We start from the raw sequence: 22,094 nt of genomic DNA, 5'->3' as shown, positions 1-22,094 counted from the left end.
ATGTAGATCTGAGTTAAATGGTACCATATTTCTGATTTTCATTGGAAATGGTATTACCTTTACAGATTGGGGCTCAGAGCAATTATGCACTTGGTCTGTCTTTTAACTTGGCTCTGAGCCTGAAGGATCCCAGAATATGAGTGTCTGCTAATTGCCCTAGTGTGACTGGCCAAGGGCTGGTGTGTGTGTATGTGCATATAAATAAAAGTGTATCTGTGTGTGATTGTTTGCATGTATGTGTGCATGTGTGTGTGTATGTGCATGCATGTGTCCCTCCTCCTGAACAAGGTGGATTCTACCAGGGTTAGAAGTATGTCAGTAGTATTGAATCATCTAAAATTTATCACTTGAGAGTTTAGAACTCACCACTTTTTATATAGCCTTTTCCCTTTTTCTTCAAACCCCAGAGCTTGGATTCAGGTGTCTGCAAGCATGGAGTCCACCCAAAGATGGGCACAATAAAGGATAAACATGGTAGAGACCGAGTAGATGCTGAAGAGATCAAGAAGAGATGGAAAGAATACACGGAAGAACTGTATAAAAAAGATCTTAATGAACCGGATCAGTACAATGGTGTGGTTAGTCACCCAAACCCAGACATTCTGGAGTGTGAAGCCAAGTGGGCCTTAAGAAGCACTGCTGTTAATAAAGCTAGTGGATGCGATGGAATTCCAAAAGAACTATTCAAATCTCTAAAGGAGAATGCCATCAAAATGTTGCATTCATTATGTCAACAAATCTGGAAGACCCAGCAGTGGCCACAGGACTGGAAAAGGTCAATCCTCAACCCAATTCCCAAGAAAGGTGGTACTAAAGAATGTTCTAACCATCAGACAATTGCACTCATTTCCCATGCTAGTAAGGTCATGCTTAAAATCTTGCATGCTAGGCTTCAGAATTAGGTGAGTCATGAACTTCCAGATGTCCAAGCTGGGTTTAGAAAAACAAGAGGAACTAGAGATCAAATTGCCAACAGTTGCTGGAGTATAGAGAATGCAAGGGAATTTCAGCAAAACAGCTATCTCTGTTTCATCGACTACATGAAAGCCTTTGACTGTACAGATCATGACAAACTGTGGAAAGCTCTCAGAGAGATGGGAATACCAGACCATCTTACCTGTCTCTTGAGAAACCTGTATGCAGGTCAAGAAGCAACAGTTAAAACCCTGTATGGAACAACTGATTGGTTTACGATTGAGAAAGGAGTATGACAGGGCTGTCTGCTGTCACTCTGTCTAACCTATATGCAGAGCACATCAGGAGAAATGCCGGCTGGATGAGTTACCAGTCTGAATCAAGATAGGCAGGAGAAACATCAACAGCCTCAGATATGCAGATGATATCACTCTAATGGCAGAAAGCAAAGAGGAACTAAAGAGCCTCTTGATGAGGGTGAGGGAGGATAGTGAAAGAGCGGGCTTAAAACTAAATATTCAAAACACTAAGGTCATGCCTTCCAGACGATTACTGCATGACCAATAGAGGGGGAAAAGGTGGAAGTAGTGACAGATTTCCTCTTCTTGGGCTCGAAAATCACTGCAGATAGTGACTACAGCCATGAACTCAGAAGACAATTGCTTCTTGGCAGGAAAGCAATGACAAACCTAGACAGTGTATTGAAAAGCAGCGACGTTACTCTGCCAACAGAGGTCCATATAGTCAAGGCTATGGTTTTCCCAGCCATCATGTATGGTTGTGAGATCAGAACGCCAAAGAATTAATGTCTTCGAACTATGGTGCTGGAGAAGACTCCTGAAAGTCCCTTGGATCGCAAGGGGTCGAACCAGTTAAAATATATATATATATATATATATATATATATATATATATATATATTTTTGCTTTACAATATTGTATTGGTTTTGCCATATATCACCATGAATCCGCCACGGGTGTACACGTGTTTCCCATCCTGAAACCCCTCCCACCTCCCTCCCCATACCATCCCTCTGGGTCATCCCAGTGCAACAGCCCCGAGCATCCTGTATCATGCATCAAACCTGGACTGGCAATTCATTTCGCATATGATATTATACATGTTTCAATGCCATTCTCCCAAATCATCCCACCCTCGCCCTCTCCCGCAGAGTCCAAAAGACTGTTCTATATCTGTGTCTCTTTTGCTGTCTTGCATACAGGGTTATCATTACCATCTTTCTAAATTCCATATATATGTGTTAGTAGACTGTATCCTAACCAGTCAATCTTAAGGGAGATTAAGCCTGAATATTCACTGGGCATTACCATCTTTCTAAATTCCATATATATGTGTTAGTACACTGTATCCTAACCAGTCAATCTTAAGGGAGATTAAGCCTGAATATTCACTGGAAGGATTGATGCTGAAGCTGAAGCTCCAGTATTTTGGTCATCTGATGCAAACAGAAAACTTATTGGAAAAGCCCTGATGCTGGGAAGGATCGAGGGCAGGAGAAGAGGGTGTCAGAGGATGAGACGGCTGAACGGCATCACTGATGCAATGAACGTGAACTTGGGCAAACTCCAGAAGATGATGAGGGACAGGGAGGCCTGGCGTGCTGCAGTCCATGGGGTCACAAAGAGTGGGATACTACTAGGCAACTGAACAACAAACATGGTAAAGCCATGCCTGTGATCCTTAATGGCTGTAAGACCCTGGGCAGGTTCTCAACCCCAACAAATGGTAGTTTCCTGAGCTTTAAAATGGGGATAATAATATTTTGCTCCTAAGACTGTTATGAAGAAAGAAGAGCATACTGAAAGCATTGAATGTGATTCCTGGATCATCATAAGCACTAAGTAGGAGCTCTTATGGTTAGAATTATAGGTACTAAACAAGGGCTACAAACATCCAGATACCACCCAAACTAGGTTTTATACTCATTTCACAACATTACGGCGTGCCTTATAAATAGTTAAAATACTAAACAAACTGTAGACATAACTATAGCAACCCACTTAAGATGGTTCATCACTTGCCAATTTATAAGGTACTCAAAAGCTAGTCAATTCTCTTCCAGACAAACAGATGGCCTTTCCTCATCTTAATATAGGTAGAATGATTTTGTGAACCCAAGCTGATCTGGCTTAAAAATCCAAGCATTCTTTCATCTCTACATAAATTAATAATTCAAAACAACGTATTTAAAGAACCAACTTCCATTTTGCTAAAAACGAGAGTCCATTAATGGATGTCTCTAAACTTAGCAAGCTCTCCAGCCGTCTTTTCAGTGGGTTTTTGTTGTCTCCCTCAAACGCACACTGATGGCCAGGCCTCAGCAGCATCAGATGGAATGAGATGCAACTAGCCGACAGTCCAGGACCACCTTCTTCCTGGGCTAGACTTTAACACTGCTACAGTGGACTTTTAATCCATTAATTAACGATGAAAAAGGAAGGGAAAAGAGTGCTATATTCTGACATCAATAGTTTCAAATAGCCTAATGAGACTGTTTGGAAGGCATACTAGGATGTCTTCCAAAATTGATGAGCTCAACCATTGATGGGAGTTAACTGAAGAAAACATTCAGTGCAGTTTGCTTCAACAGTTCTTTTCTGAACTGGCTATGAATACTGTAACTGAAGTTCATTTGGAGTTTTTTTATACCATGTTTACAGAGATCCTGAACCATGAAAAAGAACAGCTCCTTTTCATCAACTGCTCCATCTGTTCATCTATTCATCCATCACTCTATCCATCCATTCATCCATCACCCATCCATCCATCCAGCTGCCCCATAAATACTTACTGAATGTTTTTCCTCTCATGGAGCTTACCAAAAATGATGAGATATAATATGGAGCTATTATTCTAGAAATAACAATAAATAAAATAAATGGGGGGTGAAGGAATACAGTGCAGTATATGTGTGCAAATTTAAATAGGGGAGCACGGATGGTCTCAGTAAATAGGCAATATTTGGGCAATGCCCTGAAGGAGGTGAGGGAATAAACCATGCATATGTCTGAAAGAAGAATGTTCCATATAGAGAAACAGCATGTGCAAAGCTGAGTGTGTACTTTGTGAGATGGAGAAATACCAAGGAGGCCTAACATAGCACAATTCCACTGGTCTATGAGACCAGAAAGCCCTGGTATTTTCCCACACTGTGTTATCCTGGGTTCCCTGGAAAACAGAGCCTGAAGAAAGGTTTAAATGCTAAAGCTTTTGTGGGAGGTATAATCCATGGCAGCTAAAGTGAGGAGAAAAGAGGGAGATTCAAATACAAGGTGAGGGACTTCCCTGGTGGTCCAGTGGCTAAGACTCCACACTCCCAAAGCAGGGGGCCTGGGTTCAGTCCCTGGTCTGGGAACTAGATCCTACATGCCACAAAGAAGAGTTCACACGCCACAACTAAACATCCCACGTGCCACAACAAAGACTCTGAGCAGCCAAATAAATGAATCAATATTCAATATAAGATGATGTCCTGTGATACTGGTCACTGCTTTCCAACAAACTTTCCATCAGACTCTATGAGAGAAACAGCTGCTTCTCTCAGGTGTGTCCACCTGGTACCAAGATGAAAAGAAAGAACTGTGCCCCATTACAGCCCATCAGAGAGGGAACGCATAGGGAACTTAGCTGCTGACTCTCTGCTGTCTCCTGTCTACAGTGATCAGAGTTTGTCCCACGGGCATTGACTTACTTGCACTTCTACATATAAAATCATTAGACCTGTGCACTTTATTCTGTGTAAAGATAAATTTCTCTTGAATACTAACAAATGACAAATAGTCTGTTGCTTCAGCCTAGGTCCCAAAGAGAAGATGATGTGTCGCAGGACTAGTGAAATAAACCTTTGTTGATATACGCCACTGAAATTTTAGAGTCAATTTTTGTTGCAGCATAACCTAGCATATCCTGATTGACACAAGGATTCACTGCCCCATTAGCACATTAATGACATGAGGTTTTCAGTAAAGACACCTACTTAATGTTATTTAATCCAGTATTCTCAAACTGTTTTGATTATTGACTATTCTTTCCACAGAGCACCTTTATATAATGGAAGTAGTTTGACAAAACACCGTCTGTATAATCTTCTCCAAGGAGATTGGGCAACACACCCTACTGTGTAATAATTAAAATATTCCCAGATCTTAGCAGTTTGGGAATGAATGATGTCACATTTTTATGCCCAAACTGGACCTCCCCGGTTACATAGTGGAAAAGAATCCATCTGCCAATGCAGGTACACTGGTTCAATCCCTCCCTGTCGGTATGCCCTGGAGCAACTAAGCCGGTGCACCACAACTACTCAGCCCACGTGCCCTAGAGCCAGTGCTCCGCAAGAGAAGCCACTGCAGTGAGAAGCCCCGGCTCTCCTCAACTAGAGAAAGCCCCTGAGCAGCAACAAAAATCCAGCACAACCAAAAACTAACTAAATAAAATTTTAAAAACACACACATTTATGCCTAAATTAAGGATTCCTAGACCAAGACCTGGAGAAGGCAATGGCAACCCAGTCCAGTACTCTTACCTGGAAAATCCCATGGACAGAGGAGCCTGGTAGGCTGCAGTCCATGGGGTCGCGAAGAGTCAGACACGACTGAGTGACTTCACTTTCACTTTTCACTTTGATGCATTGGAGAAGGAAATGGCAACCCACTTCAGTGTTCTTGCCTGGAGAATCCTAGGGATGGGGGAGCCTGATGGGCTGCTGTCTATGGGGTCTCACCGAGTCAGACACGACTGAAGCGACTTAGCAGCTGTTCTGCTGCATCCCACAGGCCAGCAAGGCCTCACTTGCCCAGTTTAACGACCAATGAAAAGGCCCTAATTCACCGACAGAGAAGACGACATCATGCTTTACCCGATGGAGGACCCTGTCTGTCTCAAGCAAGGTCTTGGAACAACATCCCATCATGTGCAACGCAGGAGCAAGCAGGCAAGACCGACACGTTGGCAGGTTTCACTGCTGGGGGCTGGGGGAAGCCAGGATTACCAATTGTATGGGAATTGACCTCAGGTGATTCCTGTCAGGCAGATGCCCTGGAGAAGGAAATGGCTATGCTCAGCTGGAGAATGCCTGGCAGGCTTCAGTCAAAGACTGGGATATGGCTGAACATGCACGCGTGCAGTAACGCAAGCACCCACGCACACAGGCACCCACGCAGGGACGGACTCAGGCACCCGCTTACGCACGCTGGCGGCCAAGCACGCAGCCACGCACCCACACACACGCAAGCACATATGTACCCACGCACCCATGCAGGCGCTCAGGCACCCGCACATGCTCTCAGATGCCCACTCAAGCACGCACGCACACAACACACACGCACACAAGCACGCACGCATGCGCACATAAGAACCCATATTCGTGGCACCCAAGTCTACCGTTGCGTGGCAACAGCTGATCGAGGAAGGCCGTTGAGGGGCAGACTCCTCATCAGCCGTTTGGTAAGCTATAGTTAGCTGGGCCGTGAGGCAAGGATGTGGGAAGGTTTGTCCTGTGAGTAGGGTGTAGGTGGAGTAGGCCCTAGTCAGACCGGGGAGAGAGAGAGCAAGAACACAGCCATTTTGAGTGGCTTGCTCTTCCAACTGCCACTAGAAATTCCTCGATGCCCCTGGGACTTCACAGGGCAAGTATCTTACAGGTAGTTAGAAAAACGCTTGCCCATGTTCTTCTGAGTGCTGTTTGTTGTCACATACCTATTGGTATTTTGTGGTTGCCAGGTAGGCACCTATTTCTATTTCTCTTCTATGACTTGCCATTCTCCAGCACTCACTTTAAGGTCCTATAGCCCCAGTGCTATGTGATGGTCTCAGGAAGAGTAGGTCTGGGGAGCATAACCCTTCTCGCCCTTTTTTACTTTATCTTGAGTAATTTTCTTTTCATGTTTTATCTCCTCTGCCCAATAATCATGTAACCCCTTCTTTGGCCCAACATGTCAGAACCTCTGATGAACAGAGCACCTTGAGCCATTAGGCACTGACCCCTCCCTCTAGGGGGCCCCAGAATTCTCATCAGATCAGGCACAGGGCAGACACCAGGTTAAGAATTTGTCTTCCATCACCCCTCTATCCAGAGATCTTTCCTCTTTTGCCTCCCAGATGAAAGGGACCTTAAATCAACTCAGGTAAGGCGAGGACGGGCTTCCCTTGTGGCTCAGTGGTAAAGAATCTGCCTGCCAATGCAGGAGATGCAAGAGACACAGGTTCGATTCCTGGCTTGGAAGGTCTCCTGGAAAAGGAAATGGTAACCCACTCCAGTATTCTTGCCTGGGAAATTCCATAGGCAGAGGAGCCTGGCCAGCTACAGTCCATGGGGTCGCAGAGTCGCACACTTCTCCTCCTCCCTTCCTCCCTCATCACTTCTCACTGGATGTCTTTCTTTCCCACAAGGGCTTAGTGGGACTAAGGGTAAATCCAGCATGGCTTCTGTGGTGGTAGAGGTGATGAGGAGAGAGAGGGGAGAATAAATCTGATCCTGAAAATAGATTGAAATTTAAAATGCAACTGGAAATAAGACCTGGAGCAAAGTCACTAAATGATTGATGAATAAACTTAGTAATTAAGTCAACCTAGTTTCTTTGCATATGACTTTCCCCCTGAGAATAATCAACAGAATTCTAAGAAAAGTATTTGCCAAAGTTATGTTATATTTAGTTATCCATAATTCTGTGCAGTGCACAGAGGAAGAAAAAGAAAACCTGGTAAGATGGCCAGGTTCAAGTCTTGCCTGATAATAGAGGTGAATTTTGTGGCTGTTTTGATTATAATTTTTGAGCTAGAATCCAATGTTCTTCCCTGTAGAACTTACCAGAAAGAACTTGGCTGACAGCATGTATAGTGATGAAGGTTTTTTGTAGGCATACTTTTTAGGCAAAAAGAAAGTAGTGCTTTCACTGGTAAAGCATTGCCTTTGTGACAGTTAATGAAGTCTTTCTCTCCAAGGCAGAAGCGGGATAAACAGGCCATGGTGGATTGGGCTCTACCCCTCAAATATAAAGGGGTGGCTGATGAGTTGCTTACACAGGTGAGCAGGAGTAGTGAGAATTCCTACTGTGAGCTGGTCCACCTGCTTCCAGTGAGGACTCTGTCCTCAGAGGGGATTGCCCTTAGGCAGAGTGTCATGTGGAGTCAGTGACTTCTTAGCGCAGACCTCAGTTTCCTCATTCTTGAAGATTTCTACAAAAGAAAGCTATTTCCACACCCTTGGGAGTGCTCCAGGAGATGCAAAGGGAGTGAGCCAGGGACCCTTTGTTTTGATACCTCCTACCAACTGAAGTCGCTCAGTCGTGTCCAACTCTTTGTGACCCATGGACTGTAGCCTATCAGGCTCCTCCGTCCATGGGATTTTCCAGGCAAGAGTGCTGGAGTGGATTGCCATTTCCTTCTCCAGGGGATCTTCCTGACCCAGGAATCAAATCCGGGTCTCCCGCATTGCAGGCAGATGCTTTACAGTCTTAGCCACCAGGGAAGCCCCCCTACCAACCATACCTTCATACAACTCTCATTAGTTACCCTGCCTTTGAACTCCTGTCTGGAGGCAAGCACACTGAACCTGTTCCATATACCTGACCCAGTTGAACATTTTCTCTTGTTATTATTAAATCATCAGGTTGGCATTTGTGATAAAAAGCAGGAAAGTGGGGGAAGAACTAGAGATAGCAGAAACTTACTCTTTGATTGCCTGGAATGACTACATTCCTTATATATGCATTGTTTATTTGAAAATATTTAATGAAATCTCCTAGGTAATATTTGATAACAGGTAGTACCCTTGCAAATTTTTTATTGATAGATAGTGTACACACAGAAAAGTGCATGTAACCTAAATGTAAAGCTCACTGAACTTTCAGAACTTTAAACATGTTGTGGCCAATAAATTGAAGTCGCTCAGTTGTGTCCGACTCTTTGCGACCCCATGGACTGTAGCCCACCAGGCTTCTCTGTCCATGGGATTTTCCAGGCACCAGTACTGGAGTGGGTTGCCATCCAGATCAATGAAGAGGACTTGGGATTTCCCTAGCAGTCCAGTGGTTAGGACTCTGTGTTTCTACTGCAGGGGGCATGGTTTCAATCCCTGGTCTGGGAACTAGATCCCACAAGCCACATAGCACAAATAAGTAAATAAATCTTTACCCACAACCCCAGAAGCCCCCTCCCCCAAATACTCATTCCAGACACAGCTTCTCCCCCTTGGGGTAACCAATAGCCTGAACCCTAATAGCAGAGATTCCTTTTGCCTGCCTCTGTACTCTATATAAATTGAAACTTATAGCCTGTGCTCTTTTTTCCTGACTTCTCTCAGTCTGCATTCTGTTTGTGAGAGCCTTCCTTATTACTCTGTGTAGTGATACATTGTTTCTTCTCATTGCTGCACAGCGGTATAAATACACTAGAATGTGTTTATCCGCTTTCCTGTTGATGGACCTTTGGGTAGTTTCCAGTTCAGTGCTGTTACAAACACCCAAATTCATGTCCTTTCATCAACACACGTATGCACTGTTTTGGGATATGTACCCAGGAATTACTGGGTCATAGGGTAAGCAGGTGTTCAGCTTTAGTAGGTATTAACTGTTAGCAAACAGTTTCTTTGTGGTTGTACCAGTTTGCACTTCCACTAGCATTGAGGAGACTACTGGTTGCTCTACAGTCTCTCCTAAAATGTACTCAGATCAGTCCCCTACCTACTAAAGTTGAAAGAAAGTTACCTACTGCCTACTAAGGGATGTGGTATTTCTAGTGGCTCAAAATCCAGATTCTGGAACTAGACTTTCTGGCTTCATATTCCAGCTTTATCCTTTAATAGGTGTGTGACCTTAGACACCTTACTTAATTTTTCTGTGCCTCAGTTTTTTTCTTCTGTAAAATGAGGACAATAACTAGATCATCTACCTCATAGAGTTAAGGATTAAATGAGTTAATGCATGTAGAACACTGAGGATAGTGCCTGGCACATAGACAATACTCCATAAATCTTAGATATTATTTTCATTCAAATGCATCCAAAAAAAAATCAGTTGCCACCAGTGCAGTAAGAGAGTTGTGTATCTTACTGTAAAAGAAAGAGAAAGTTTCCCACATACCCAGGGAGGCAGTCAGATAAGTGCCACAAGGGGTCTCTGTATGCAGGAGCAAGATAGCATGCATGTCTCAATCTCGGGCTATGCCAGTCCCAGGTAATTCTTGGGAACTTGTATGTGCAAATTAAACTAGAATGTCAGTGCTCCAAAATATTCATAGGAGAGTATGAACCATGTACGGAGAAGGCAATGGCACCCCACTCCAGTAGTCTTGTTGGAGAATCCCATGGATGGAGGAGCTGGGAAGGCTGGAGTCCATGGGGTCGCTGAGGGTCGGACATGACTGAGTGACTTCCCTTTCACTTTTCACTTTCATGCATTGGAGAAGGAAATGGCAACCCACTCCAGTGTTCTTGCCTGGAGAATCCCAGGGACGGGGGAGCCTGGTGGGCTGCCGTCTATGGGGTCACACAGAGTCGGACACGACTGAAGCGACTGCAGCAGCAGCAGCATGAACCATGTATACAATCACTATAAATGGCAGTCTGGGCTTTATTTATTTGGCCAATGAAGCCACTGACATCTCTCCTCTTTAAGTTAGCAGATAACAGTTTTAGTGAATTGTTTACAAACTCTATAAACTTTTACAGTCTAGCCCTTGGCAAACTCCACTTTAGGAATTTACATAAATATGGATTTCAGTAAATAACTATAGATTCAGTAAATATTCCACGGAGGAAAGAGAAATAGTACAGAATGATGATAGGAGAGTAGGTAGGAAGTTTAAAGACACGCAAAGCTGACACTCCAGTCTCCATGAGTGAGTCATTGGCTAGAACTGGCTTTTAATGTTAAATATCAGCAAATCAGCAAATACATTTTTTGTGTCCATCTTCTAGCTTTTGTTGTTGTTGACATGAGTCGCTCCATCATGTCTCTTTGTAACCCCATGGACTGTAGCCCACCAGGCTCCTCTGTCCATGGGATTCTCCAGGCAAGAATACTGGAGTGGGTTGCCATGCCCTCCTCCAGGGGATCTTCCCCACCCAGGGATGGAACCCACATATCCTACTTTAGCAGGTGGAATCTTTACCACTGAGCCACCAGGGAAGCCCATCTTCTATTACAGCTTGCACTGTGTTTAGCTGCTCAGTTGTGTCCAGCTCTTTGCGACCCCGTGGACTGTAGCCCACCAGGCTCCTCTGTCCATGGAATTCTCCAGGCAAGAATACTGGAGTGGGTTACCACACTCTCCTCCAGGGGATCTTCTCAGCCCAGGGATTGAACCCAGGTCTCTAGCATCACATGCAGATTCTTTATCATCTGAGCCACCAGTGTAGCTTGCTGCTGCTGCTGCTAAGTCACTTCAGTTGTGTCCAACTCTGTGAGACCCCATAGACAGCAGCCCACCAGGCTCAGCCATCCGTGGGATTCCCCAGGCAGGAACACCGGAGTGGGTTGTCATTTCCTTCTCCAATGCATGAAAGTGAAATGTGAAAGTGAAGTCGCTCAGTCATGTGCGACTCTTTGCAACCCCATGGACTGCAGCCTACTAGGCTCCTCTGTCCATGGGATTTTATAGGCAAGAGTACTGGAGTGGGTTGCCAATGCCTTCTCCACCAGTGTTGCTTAGTGGGTCGCAACTCTGGCTGCCTATTAGACTCACCTGGGGGACTTCCCTGGTGGTCCAATGGTTGGGACTCTAAGCTTCCACTGTAGATGGGGGTGGGGGAGTGACTAGGGTCTGTTCCCTGATCTGGGAACTAGTTTCCCACACACTACTCAGTGTGGTCAAAGAAAATAGAATTACCTGGGCAACTTTAAAAAATTCACATTCCCCCCAACAACAACAACAACAAATGCTCAGCTTCTCACCCAGAAATGTCAATTAAGTTTGTTTGTCAGCAGGGCCCAGAATTTTTTTTTTTTTTCTCAAGGTCTCCAAGTGATTCTATTGGGCAGCCAGAGATGGGAAATATTTGCTCCTGAGTGTCACTGCAACAATCCTGGTGGTGCTTTCTGAATGGTTGTCTCTTGCAGTGGGGTCACAAGGGAGGATCTTGAGTAGTTTCTGTGGAATCTGTCTGGTTTAGTCAAGAAAAGCTCAAAACACTGGCTCAACGCGTTTTTATCTGGTACATTTTCTCTCCTACCTATCACCTCAGAATATTCCAATCTATGTTAAGCCTTCCTGTGGTTTCTAAAGCACAATTCTTTCTGAACTAAAGACTTCCCATTTCAAATCTCATGGGCTACGATTCAATCTAGAGCAGAACTAAACAGAATTTAAGTACCCCAATTAGTAATTGGATTGAAAAGACTCGGGAAAGTGCCCTTCATAAAAGAGTGAACTTGTGCTTTATGTGATGGTTGTTGCTATCACCTGTGGTTTCAACTGCAGAAAAAATAGGAAAAAGTCATGGAATAATCATTGTATTGGGTTGGCAAAAATGTTCATTCTGGTTTTTCCATGAAATGTCACAAGAACCCAAATGAACTTTTTGGCCAATGCAATATTTGAACGTGAATTTGAGTTTCTGGCTCAGCCACTTGTTAGCTATGAGTCCTTGCCTTCTCTGAGCAGATGTTTCATGAAAGATGGAAGTATTAGCAGATCTCAGAAGGAAATTTTATAGATTAAGGGAGCTAATGTTAGTGGTGCTTGGCAAGGAGTGAGTCTCAAGTAAATGGCAGTTACCCTAGTGTGTTATTCGGCTAATGCTATAATGCTGCTCCATAGCAAACACCCCACCCCTAAATCTTAGTGGTTGACTAAGATACCATTGATGTTCTTACTCATGTGTCTGTGGGTCACTTATGGCAGCTCTGCTTAAGGCTGTGAATCAGACTGAGGTCTGTTCATATGTGTCTCATTTTGCAGTCAGCAGCTTCCTGGGGTATGCACTTCTCATGGCAGATGACAGAAATACACGAAGAACTTGGCAGAAATTTGCAATGCCCTTTAATATCTCAGCGCAGAACTCATTAATGATAACTTGTGCCCATTTTCCCTTAGCCCGAGGAGTCATATGGCTAATTTCAAGGTCAATGGGATGGAGAAGTATAATCTACCTCGTGAAACTATGGCACAATACAGAGAATAGAAGGAGAAATTTCAAACAAATAATACATTCTTCCACACTTCCCTTCTGCATGGTGTCAACAGAGGAGAAACGAAGGGTGGGTAAGGAGGGAAGAAATAAGTAGTTGGATCCCGTAGAACTCTACCTTGTGCCTCATTTGTAAGCGCTTGTCTGGCCTCCTTTGTAAGCGCTTGTCTGGCCTCCTTTGTAGAACTGCTCCAGCACTCATTGCAGGCACAGAAACGCAGTTCTGTGGGCGTGGCAGCTTTCTGGATCCTCCCCCACTCCAGGTATTTGTGATGAGGGACACACTACTCAGAGACAGTCTAGAATTCACCAGAAGCCTTCTTACATTCTGCTTGCAGGAACACATCTAATTTTATTTAGGAAGATACACAGAAGCAAGAGCTGGTGAAATTCAGCAAAACAGACTATACTATATACCAGGTGTCAAAATAACCAGATCTTTGTCTAAATTCAACCCCTTCTCTTTACCCTTTCAACAACTTTTTAATGTATGGGCGCTGTCTCTTATGATTTGCTCCAAATGACATCATCTCTTCTCCAGTATATAATAAAGTGAATTGGTCAGTTGCATCCGACTCTTTGCGACTCCAGGGAGCCTACCAGGCTCCTCCGTCCATGGGATTCTCCAGGCAAGAGTACTGGAGTGGGTTTCAATTTCCTTCTCCAGGGGATCTTCCCAGACCAGGGACTGAACCCAGGTCTCCCACATTGCAGGCAGACACTAACCTCTGAGCCACCAGGGAAGACCCCAGTATATAATGGTGGTAGGCTAAGAGTCCTTCATTTCAATTCTAATATTTCATTTGTATTTCATATCTGGGTGAATAGGCAGCCCCACCTCTATTTAACCAGAGGGTTCTGGCCAAATATGTAGCGTGGTTGTAGACAGTTACCAGATACACCCTCATAATTCACTAATTTCAGGAGGAGTATAGTGAATTAATCAAAGGTGCTTAACTGTAATAAATGAGGATCACTCAGAAAGTATCTCAAGATATCAAACTGTATGAAAGTCATCTCCCTAAAGATTTTTGTTGAAGGATATTTAGCAACAGCTGTGTGATCAGAGGATGGCAGGCAGAGCTGGGCTCTGTTACAATCTCAGAAGGGTTACACAACCACCCTTCTCCAGGTGTGGTCCCTGGACCTCCAACATCAAAATCACCAGGACTGTTTGTTAAAAATGCAGAGTCACAGGCAACCCCCAGACTTAATGAATTGGAATTTCTGGGTGCAGGACCTAAGAATTTCCACTTCTGTATACATCAAGGCTTTTGTATAACCTCAAATATAGACAAAGTTCTCATAATCTTTGATTCCCAGTATCAGTTATGGAAAATGTGAAGTTTTTCTAATGCCAACTTAATCATTCTTGCTGTTAAACGAAAAGGATCTCTTTCATTATTACTATTACTGAAGGTTTTTTTAAAAGACTAAATTTGTTGAAACTTTCAGCCAGGGTACTACTGTAATAAGATTTCTTTTGCCCCCTTTGCTTTTTTTTTTTTTTTTTAACATAATTTGAACATTTGTAACTATTTTTCATTAAAACTATTTCAGTAATAACCATTTTCCTCCCATTTTCTCAAATACCAATGGCCTACAAAACTTGTATAAACATTTTTAGATGAAAGATGCAAGTTAAGAGACACAATTATTGGGAAGGACAGGAGATTTTATTTGTGTGTTACATTTACCACATTTCCCCCCTAATGAATAGATGATAAACTGCCTTTTTATGGTGTTTTAGGTAAAAGGACTGTCTTCGGTGAAAGTGGTGTAACCACCTAAATAAGGATTATCTTTCATCTTCCACTTAGTAAGTATATTTTAATATTTTTAATCTGTGTGCATGGGATAATAAAAAACATCAACTGCTTCAATAAGTGAATTAAACAAAAAGACAGTTTTGAGAGCTGAGAGAAGTATAAAAAACATCAACCAAGAACAAGTCTAATGGACTCCTCCCTCCCTTTTCTACCTTCTTTCACCTCCTATTATTACATGTAAGTGTAAAGGGGTTCATCTTAACGGATTCCTGCTTCCAACTATGTGGAAAGTGAATTGGAATCATTTGGAATATTCTGAAACCTTACTGTAATCATGAACACAAAGATGTAAAAAGATGTTGAAACATCTGTTTTCCAGATCAAGAGTATCACCCAGATAGTTGGGGGAAAAAAGTCTTCCATTAGCTCGCCTTTAATCTAATTAGCAAATACATGTCATTCTAAAAGATTCTGGTAACCATTGCTCAGAGGGAGAACAATCCAGAAAAGAAACACAAAAAGGATATTTTCAGCACCATGAAATTTAAGGACTAACAGAACTATGGTAAGAAAGATAATGATAAAGCTCATGCATTTAAGACTTTTATGTGGTTGGGCTCAGAGTTTTTTTTACTTCATTTTATGACAAGTAAATAGTTGAGTAACAAGAAGAAAATAATATTACCTTCAAAGATTTTCAACAGAAAAAATATTTCCCTGTGAAAATACCAAGATCTTTCCTGACCAAGAGGATTGGAATGTCAAGGGTTCAAATGCACTCACTGAGCATTTATTTCTATTTTGAATTTCCCTAAACTGTTTGCCTCAACATATCCTCCCAACATTTTTGAGAGAGGTCAAGGGTTTAAGAGGCCCTGGGGTTTAAGCTAACAATTCTGGTTCACAAACATATCTCATGTCAAAGGTTGAGTGTGCTATAGAAAGTGAAGTTGCTCAGTCATATCCGACTCTTTGTGATCCCGTGGACTGAAGCCCACCAGGCTCCTCCGTCCATGGGATTCTCCAGGCAAGAATACTGGAGTGGGTTGCCGTTCCCTTCTCCAGGAGATCTTCCCGACCCAGGGATTGAACCCGGGTCTCCTGCATTGGAGGCAGACGCTTTACCGTCTGAGCCACCAGGGAAGTCTTGAGTGTGCCATAGCTGAACATAAAATGGCCACATCTGTTAGGCTGCCTGGTGATTTTACTTGCAGTATCCAGCACATTGGGCTATTACAGTGCTCCAGCAGTAAAAGGTATCATTGTAACCTGATTCTATTTTCTTTTATTGAGAATCAGTTTTGTGTTTGGTTCACAGCTATTCATAACTAAACTTTGAGTTTTTCCACCAGAGTCTTGATGCCTGTTTCCAAAACAAATACTGTGCCTTAAAATTGGCCTACACAGATATTTTCCTTAATTGAAGAGTGAAAGATTTTTACCCCAATTTATTCATTTTTGTTTCTGTATTGTTTTAATGTACCTGACATGTGTGATCTTATGCATATATACACCATATCTCTCCCCACAATCCTCAGGCATGTCACATCTTCAGACTTCTACTAATGTGCTTGGCATATTTTCAGGCCAAGGTGAAATCTGAATTTGCATACTCAAGACTTCCCAGAAACTCTCAGCTGCTCTGATGTCCTCACTTCTTTACCCCCACCTCTGTATTGCTCTGGGTATCATTGGGTCCATGAAGTTATCTGCATTTGATTAACTGAGTGGAAGAGGAGATAGGCCTCTGAAGGAGGATCTCAAATACATGAAGTTCATCTCTATTCTTTGTATTTCAGATGCATGATATTTGTAAATCACTTATTTCTAGTTGCACATCTGATAGAAGCTTTGCTTCCTCCGTATACACAAACCCGTTGTCACATATTATATCATGATGATAGAAATAATTGCAAAGGTAAAGTAAATGATGGCCGTGGTTACATTGTAAACAACTTAGTTAGAACAGGTGTTTGTTACGAGAGAATGTGTAAGGAAAGGGTTTATTGACGTATGAGAGAGAGTTGTATCGAAATCAGGGCTATCATTCCATGTAAGAAGACCAGGTATGTATGCCCAAAGGCATAAGTGGTTTCAATCTATTCATACTGAGGATCATTTGGGGGCATAGGAATGAAAAAGCAGGATAGATGGTGAATCATACAAGTATCTTGGTAGAAAATTTCTCAGATCATCCTTTCATTTGGTAAAATTAATAAAAATCATTACACACATAAAGATGGAATTTGTCATGTGATATGGATGAGTAAAGTGCTTAAAATGATCACAAAATGTTCTTTTCACCAGGCCATCAAGCTCTTTCCCTTGTTTTTTCACATTTTCTTTTGTGTCCTTTAGTAACTTGGTTTTGGACTGTACTTGATTTATATCCTGTTAGTATCATGTACGGAGAAGGCAATGGCACCCCAGTCCAGTACTCTTGCCTGGAGAATCCCATGGACAGAGGAGCCTGGTAGGCTTCAGTCCATGGGGTCGCGAAGGGTCGGACACGACTGAGCGACTTCACTTTCACTTTTCACTTTCATGCATTAGAGAAGGAAATGGCAACCCACTCCAGTGTTTTATCCTGGAGAATCCCAGGGATGGCGAGGCCTGGTGGGCTGCCTCTATGGGATCGCACCGAGTCAGACACAACTGAAGCGACTTAGCAGCAGTAGCATTCATTTTTGTAAAGGCCACTGCTTGAAGGACTCTGGACTTGTGTGTGCAATTGTGACTGCAATAAGTAGGGCACAATTCCTAGCATATATGATAGACTCCAGATCAAAATTTGTTGAATGAATGAAAAAAAAATAGTGGCTTTAGACTGAATTATGATGGCAAATTTGCACATGCACACACACACACTTTTTTTTTTTTTTTTACAATTATGGGGATGAACCGGAATTCTTTAAGATGTAAAGCTTAGTTCTGGAAAAGGGAATGGCAACCCACTCCAATATTCTTGCCTGGAAAATGGACAATATTCTTGCCTGGAGGTTATAGTCCATGGGGTTGCAAAGAGTTGGACACAACTGAGTGAGCACCTCACTAAACTGGCGGGGGCGGGGTGCAGAAAAAAGATTTAAAGCTTAGTTCTAAATAGGGATGCCTCTATTGATATTTGACTATTATGCACCCCACCCCCCATAGGGTTCTCTGAATCTGAACTGGAGTACCTTTCCCTGTCCTTGCAGTGAGCTGCAGACACTTGATCTCTCCAGTGGATATTGCCAAACTTTGCGGGCAGAAACCTGGTCTTATATCATCTTTGAAGTTCTCACTGCACCTAATTTAGGGCATACCCATAGAGAAGGTACTATTAGTACCCCCATTTTCAGATGAGGAAACTGAGGTTAAGCAACTGAAGTCATCTTAAGTTAAAGTCAGATAGTGGTGAAGACAGTGCTGGTGTCTGATCCCTGGCAGTGTGATGCCTGAGGCTCCTCTGTCTAGGGTAATGTATCAGAAAGGTAGCTGCTACCCTTTTTTTCCCCCCAAAAAAGTAAGGTAAGTAGTCAACTATGAAATTAAAACTCAAAGAATAAGAGTAACAAAATAACTAAGTGTTCTAGACCTGCCAAGACATTGGAGTAACTTAGATAGAAATTATGAAACCGTATTATTTCTGTCCTGGGTATTTACTCAACAAGATCCAAGCACATAAATCCAGTTCAGGAGAGAGATTCAGGGGAATCATTTCCTTTTCCCTCTCTGTAGACACTACATCATTCAAGTGACAAGGAAGACCTAAAAGGGAACCTGTTGTGTGAAATTAGTAGTATGGATCAAACAGAGTGTGGCCAGTCCTCTGGAATTGCCTGAAACTCTCCAGTGAGAAGCAAAGGGAATTTTTCTCTAGTATGGTGATCCTCTCACAGCTGATGCCCCATCCTCTGTCTCTCTTCCTTCTAGCCAGTTTGCTTCTTGAAGCTAGGCAGAACGTCCTTAAAGAAATGGGCATCCTCTGCCTCTCTACTTTCAATTATCAGTAGTTTGGGAAGCTTTGTGGAGTCTGCAGGACATAGGCCAGTTAGGAGAGAATCAGAGGGATGGGGGCAGTGGTGAGGGAAGAGACATACACATGGAGACAGTGAGACATGGAGAGACACGAAATGACACTGAAAGTCCTTGAGAATGTACTGACTTTAGAAAGCCTTTTAAAAACCAATCACTAATTCAATATGATGAATTACCTTAAAGTAGCTTGTAGAGTGTTTCCTGAGAAGAACTGGAGGTCACTTCAAAATAAATAAATAAACCACAGCTCATGTGCTGATGTTTTAAAGAGAAAAGGCAATTGCTAAAAATGACTGTCCAATGTCCATTACTTACTACAGTCATTAGAAACAAGGAATATGTATATTGATATGAAGTGGTTCAAACAGTATTTTCTTTGTTCAAACCAATTTAGCTGGAGGAAAAGTCAAGAGTTTGCCTTGTGTGGGGGTGGTGGGGGGGGCATTGTGGAGAAAAAGAGATTCTTTACATAAAAACCTGTTGTTTTTCTATCCTAGGGCCACTCACCGAAGAAGAATAACTGGGTTTCTATTAAAGCAAAGCAATTTTTGCCCCTGACCAAGCAATTTTTGCCCCTGATCACTATTGGTTTAACTCTAGGCCCTCGAGACTCAAAGTAGGTTTGGAATTAGCAATATCAGTACAATCTGGGCATACATTAGAAAGGTAGACTCTCTGGCCCCACCCCAGTCCTAACTGAATCATAATCTAGTTAATCATAATCATAATCATGAAGCAATTCATATGCACATTGTTTGAGAAGTACTAGTCTAGACAAACATGAATGGTTATTTAAACATTTGATAGACAAAAGAGATGGTTAAATAAAGGAGGAAATACTATCTGATAAAAGCACTTTTGTCCAAAGATTTGTTGGTGTTGATAAACTTGTTCCTATCCACTTAAGCCAGGTTTGAAGTAAAAACTTAATAGGCCCATTCTGAAATGACTTTTACCAGCTCCAGCATCCTCATGGTTGACTGAGCTCCCACAAATGGTTGCTGACTTTGTTTGTGTCCCCAGGTGAGCAGAAATGAGTGAACAAGCAGAAAAGAGCAGTTCCGTGCGAGAGAGACCTGCAGGTCAAAGTTCTCCTGAGAAACCAAGTGAGAAGGAACTGAAGCAAATGAAATGGTTGGATCGGCAGTTAAAACGGTTGTCATTTCAAAATCCCGGGCCTCAGGTAGCCAACTTTAATCCTGAAGTAAGGCAGCAGATAAAGAAAGGGCCAATGGCAAAGAAGAATGAGTTTGTTCCTGAAAAACGTGAAGTCAGCAAGTATGACGAAAAGGGCAGGCTCACCTTCAATGAGGCTGACCTGTGTGACTGCCTTGATGAAGACTGCCTGGGTTGCTTCTACCCGTGCCCCAAGTGTAACTCCACCAAGTGCGGGCCCACTTGCCGCTGCAACCGCCGCTGGGCCTATGACACCATAGTTGATGAGAATGGGGAGGTCATCAGCAAGATGCCATTCGACCTCTCTGAATAGGACCAGCCCTCCAGGCTGATCAATTTTCTCTGCTTTGCAGTTAAACCAGCTGCTTTCTCCTGGATGAATTTTAGGACTGGGGGAAGAAAGTTTTAAAAATAGAGTTTAGACTAGTTGGTGTTCTCTGAAGCCAGTAAAGCGTCTGCCTGTAATGCAGGAGACCTGGATTCGATTCCTGGGTTGGGAAGATCCCCTGGAGAAGGAAATGGCAATCCACTCCAGCACTCTTGCCTGGAAAGTCCCATAGACAGAGGAGCCTGATAGGCTACAGTCCATGGGGTCGCAAAGAGTCGGACACAACTGAGCCACTTCACTTTCACTTTCTCTAACCTTCCTGCTGTGATGACTCAAATTCCTCCTCTGGTAACCAGCAACTCCATTGCTACTCTCCTCTCAGATTAAAAATCCCTCTCCTCTTTGCTGGTACCTTAGGAGATAGAGTTTTAGGATTTTTAGAATTCTGTAGCTGAGAGCTTGTCTTGACATAGAACTTATGTTTATAATAGCTAGTTACCGTTAGGATCTTACACTTTATCAATTCTAAATCAGAATTGCCATTTGGATTGACTTGGCACTACATACTCATAGTCTCATTTTTTAGTGTTACTGTTTTAACAATATTAAAATGAAATTAAAAAAAAAAAACTTTAATAGGCCCCATGGCCCCGTGGCCCAACATATGAGCACAAAAGCAGAGATTCAATTTAAGTGATATCCAAAATGCCAACTGGAAGCAGACTTCAAAGGACAAATTTTTATCTAAATGTTTCATACAAATCATTTTAAAGCATTTTTTTGGTGGCTAAGGTTACCAGCCACACAGAACTGACCAAGGTGGTACAAAATTCCTAAGACCTAAGTTGCATTTGGTTTTGTAGGTACAGGATTTGAGACAATTCAGCTAGAGTTTCTGCTGACCTCAGTGAAGATACCATCTCAGAAGACTGCTGTGAAACATCTGGGCCGGGTTTGGCAGCTATTGCACAAAACTGTTTTTAGGGGAAAATCTCTATGAAAATGTTCACACCCACAGCGTCATCGGGAAAGTTTCTCTTCAGTCATCTTTGATATCAAGTTTTATTCAAATGATCTGTAAGGAGAAAATTGCTTTTTCCACTTTTCCATGTTTACTTCTCATGAACATTTAATTGCTTCTTCTGAAGCTTTGGATTCGGCACAAAGAGACTTTCCACTGAACACAGTTGTGCAGGCACTGGCTGAGGCTGCAGATGTAATGGGCTAAAAATAGACCGAAGGCCCCTATCTCCATCCCACCAAATGGCTATGTATGTTTACCCACTAGAAAATATTCACCTGAGACCTCAATATTTTGCCTCTGACTAACTCACCCGAAATCTCTGTGTGGCAAATTCATTAATAAAAATTAATTATTCATTAATAATTAATTAATTTTAATTAATAAAAATTAATTAATTTTCCTTACTTTGATTTTTTGTGTGTGTGAGAAAGTGTGTGTGTTTTAGACCCAAGAGAAAAAAATAAAACTTTTTCCCCCTTCCCTAAAGCAAATCCATATTTTGTTCTTTGGCAAATACCAATCACTTTCCATCAGAAATTCCTGATAGTGATATTAGGTTGGTGCAAAAGTTTTGCCTCATCCGCCATATTCCTGACCTTTTGCCAACCGCCCACCACTTCTTCAAGCATCCTGACAACATTTTGTGGGGGGAAGGCTTCCACAACCAGCAGGAGGCAGAAAATGCTTTCCAAGAATTTAACCAAATCCTGAAG

General features: G+C 42.6%; 1 long non-coding RNA gene and 1 pseudogene across 9 annotated transcripts in view; one reads left to right on the top strand and one right to left on the bottom strand.

Moving 5' to 3' along the window:
- LOC147339864 (uncharacterized) overlaps positions 1 to 5,946 on the bottom strand; it is a 52,784-nt gene extending 46,838 nt beyond the window's left edge. For 6 of the 8 annotated variants that reach the window (XR_015158835.1, XR_015158840.1, XR_015158834.1 and 3 more), the window contains exon 1: positions 5,463 to 5,601. This is a non-coding gene — a long non-coding RNA (uncharacterized LOC147339864). Of the gene's footprint in view, positions 1 to 5,462; positions 5,602 to 5,795 lie in introns of those variants that run through there. The other 2 variants (XR_015158841.1, XR_015158839.1) reach the window with 2 other exon arrangements.
- Positions 5,947 to 6,247: 301 nt separating this feature from the next.
- Positions 6,248 to 21,781, top strand: LOC147339863 (ARL14 effector protein-like pseudogene; annotated as a pseudogene). Its single transcript, XR_015158833.1, has 3 exons — positions 6,248 to 6,382; positions 14,815 to 14,883; positions 19,877 to 21,781. The product of XR_015158833.1 is annotated as an ARL14 effector protein-like pseudogene (transcript).
- The last annotated feature ends 313 nt before the right edge of the window (positions 21,782 to 22,094 follow it).

The sequence above is a fragment of the Bos grunniens genome, chromosome X (assembly GCF_055505025.1).
Source record: "Bos grunniens cultivar Pamir isolate PY7600 chromosome X, Bosgru_T2T1.0, whole genome shotgun sequence".
Lineage (NCBI taxonomy): Eukaryota > Metazoa > Chordata > Mammalia > Artiodactyla > Bovidae > Bos > Bos grunniens.
The sequence above is the reverse complement of the archived record's forward strand: the minus strand, read 5'-3'. Positions and strand labels throughout refer to the sequence as shown.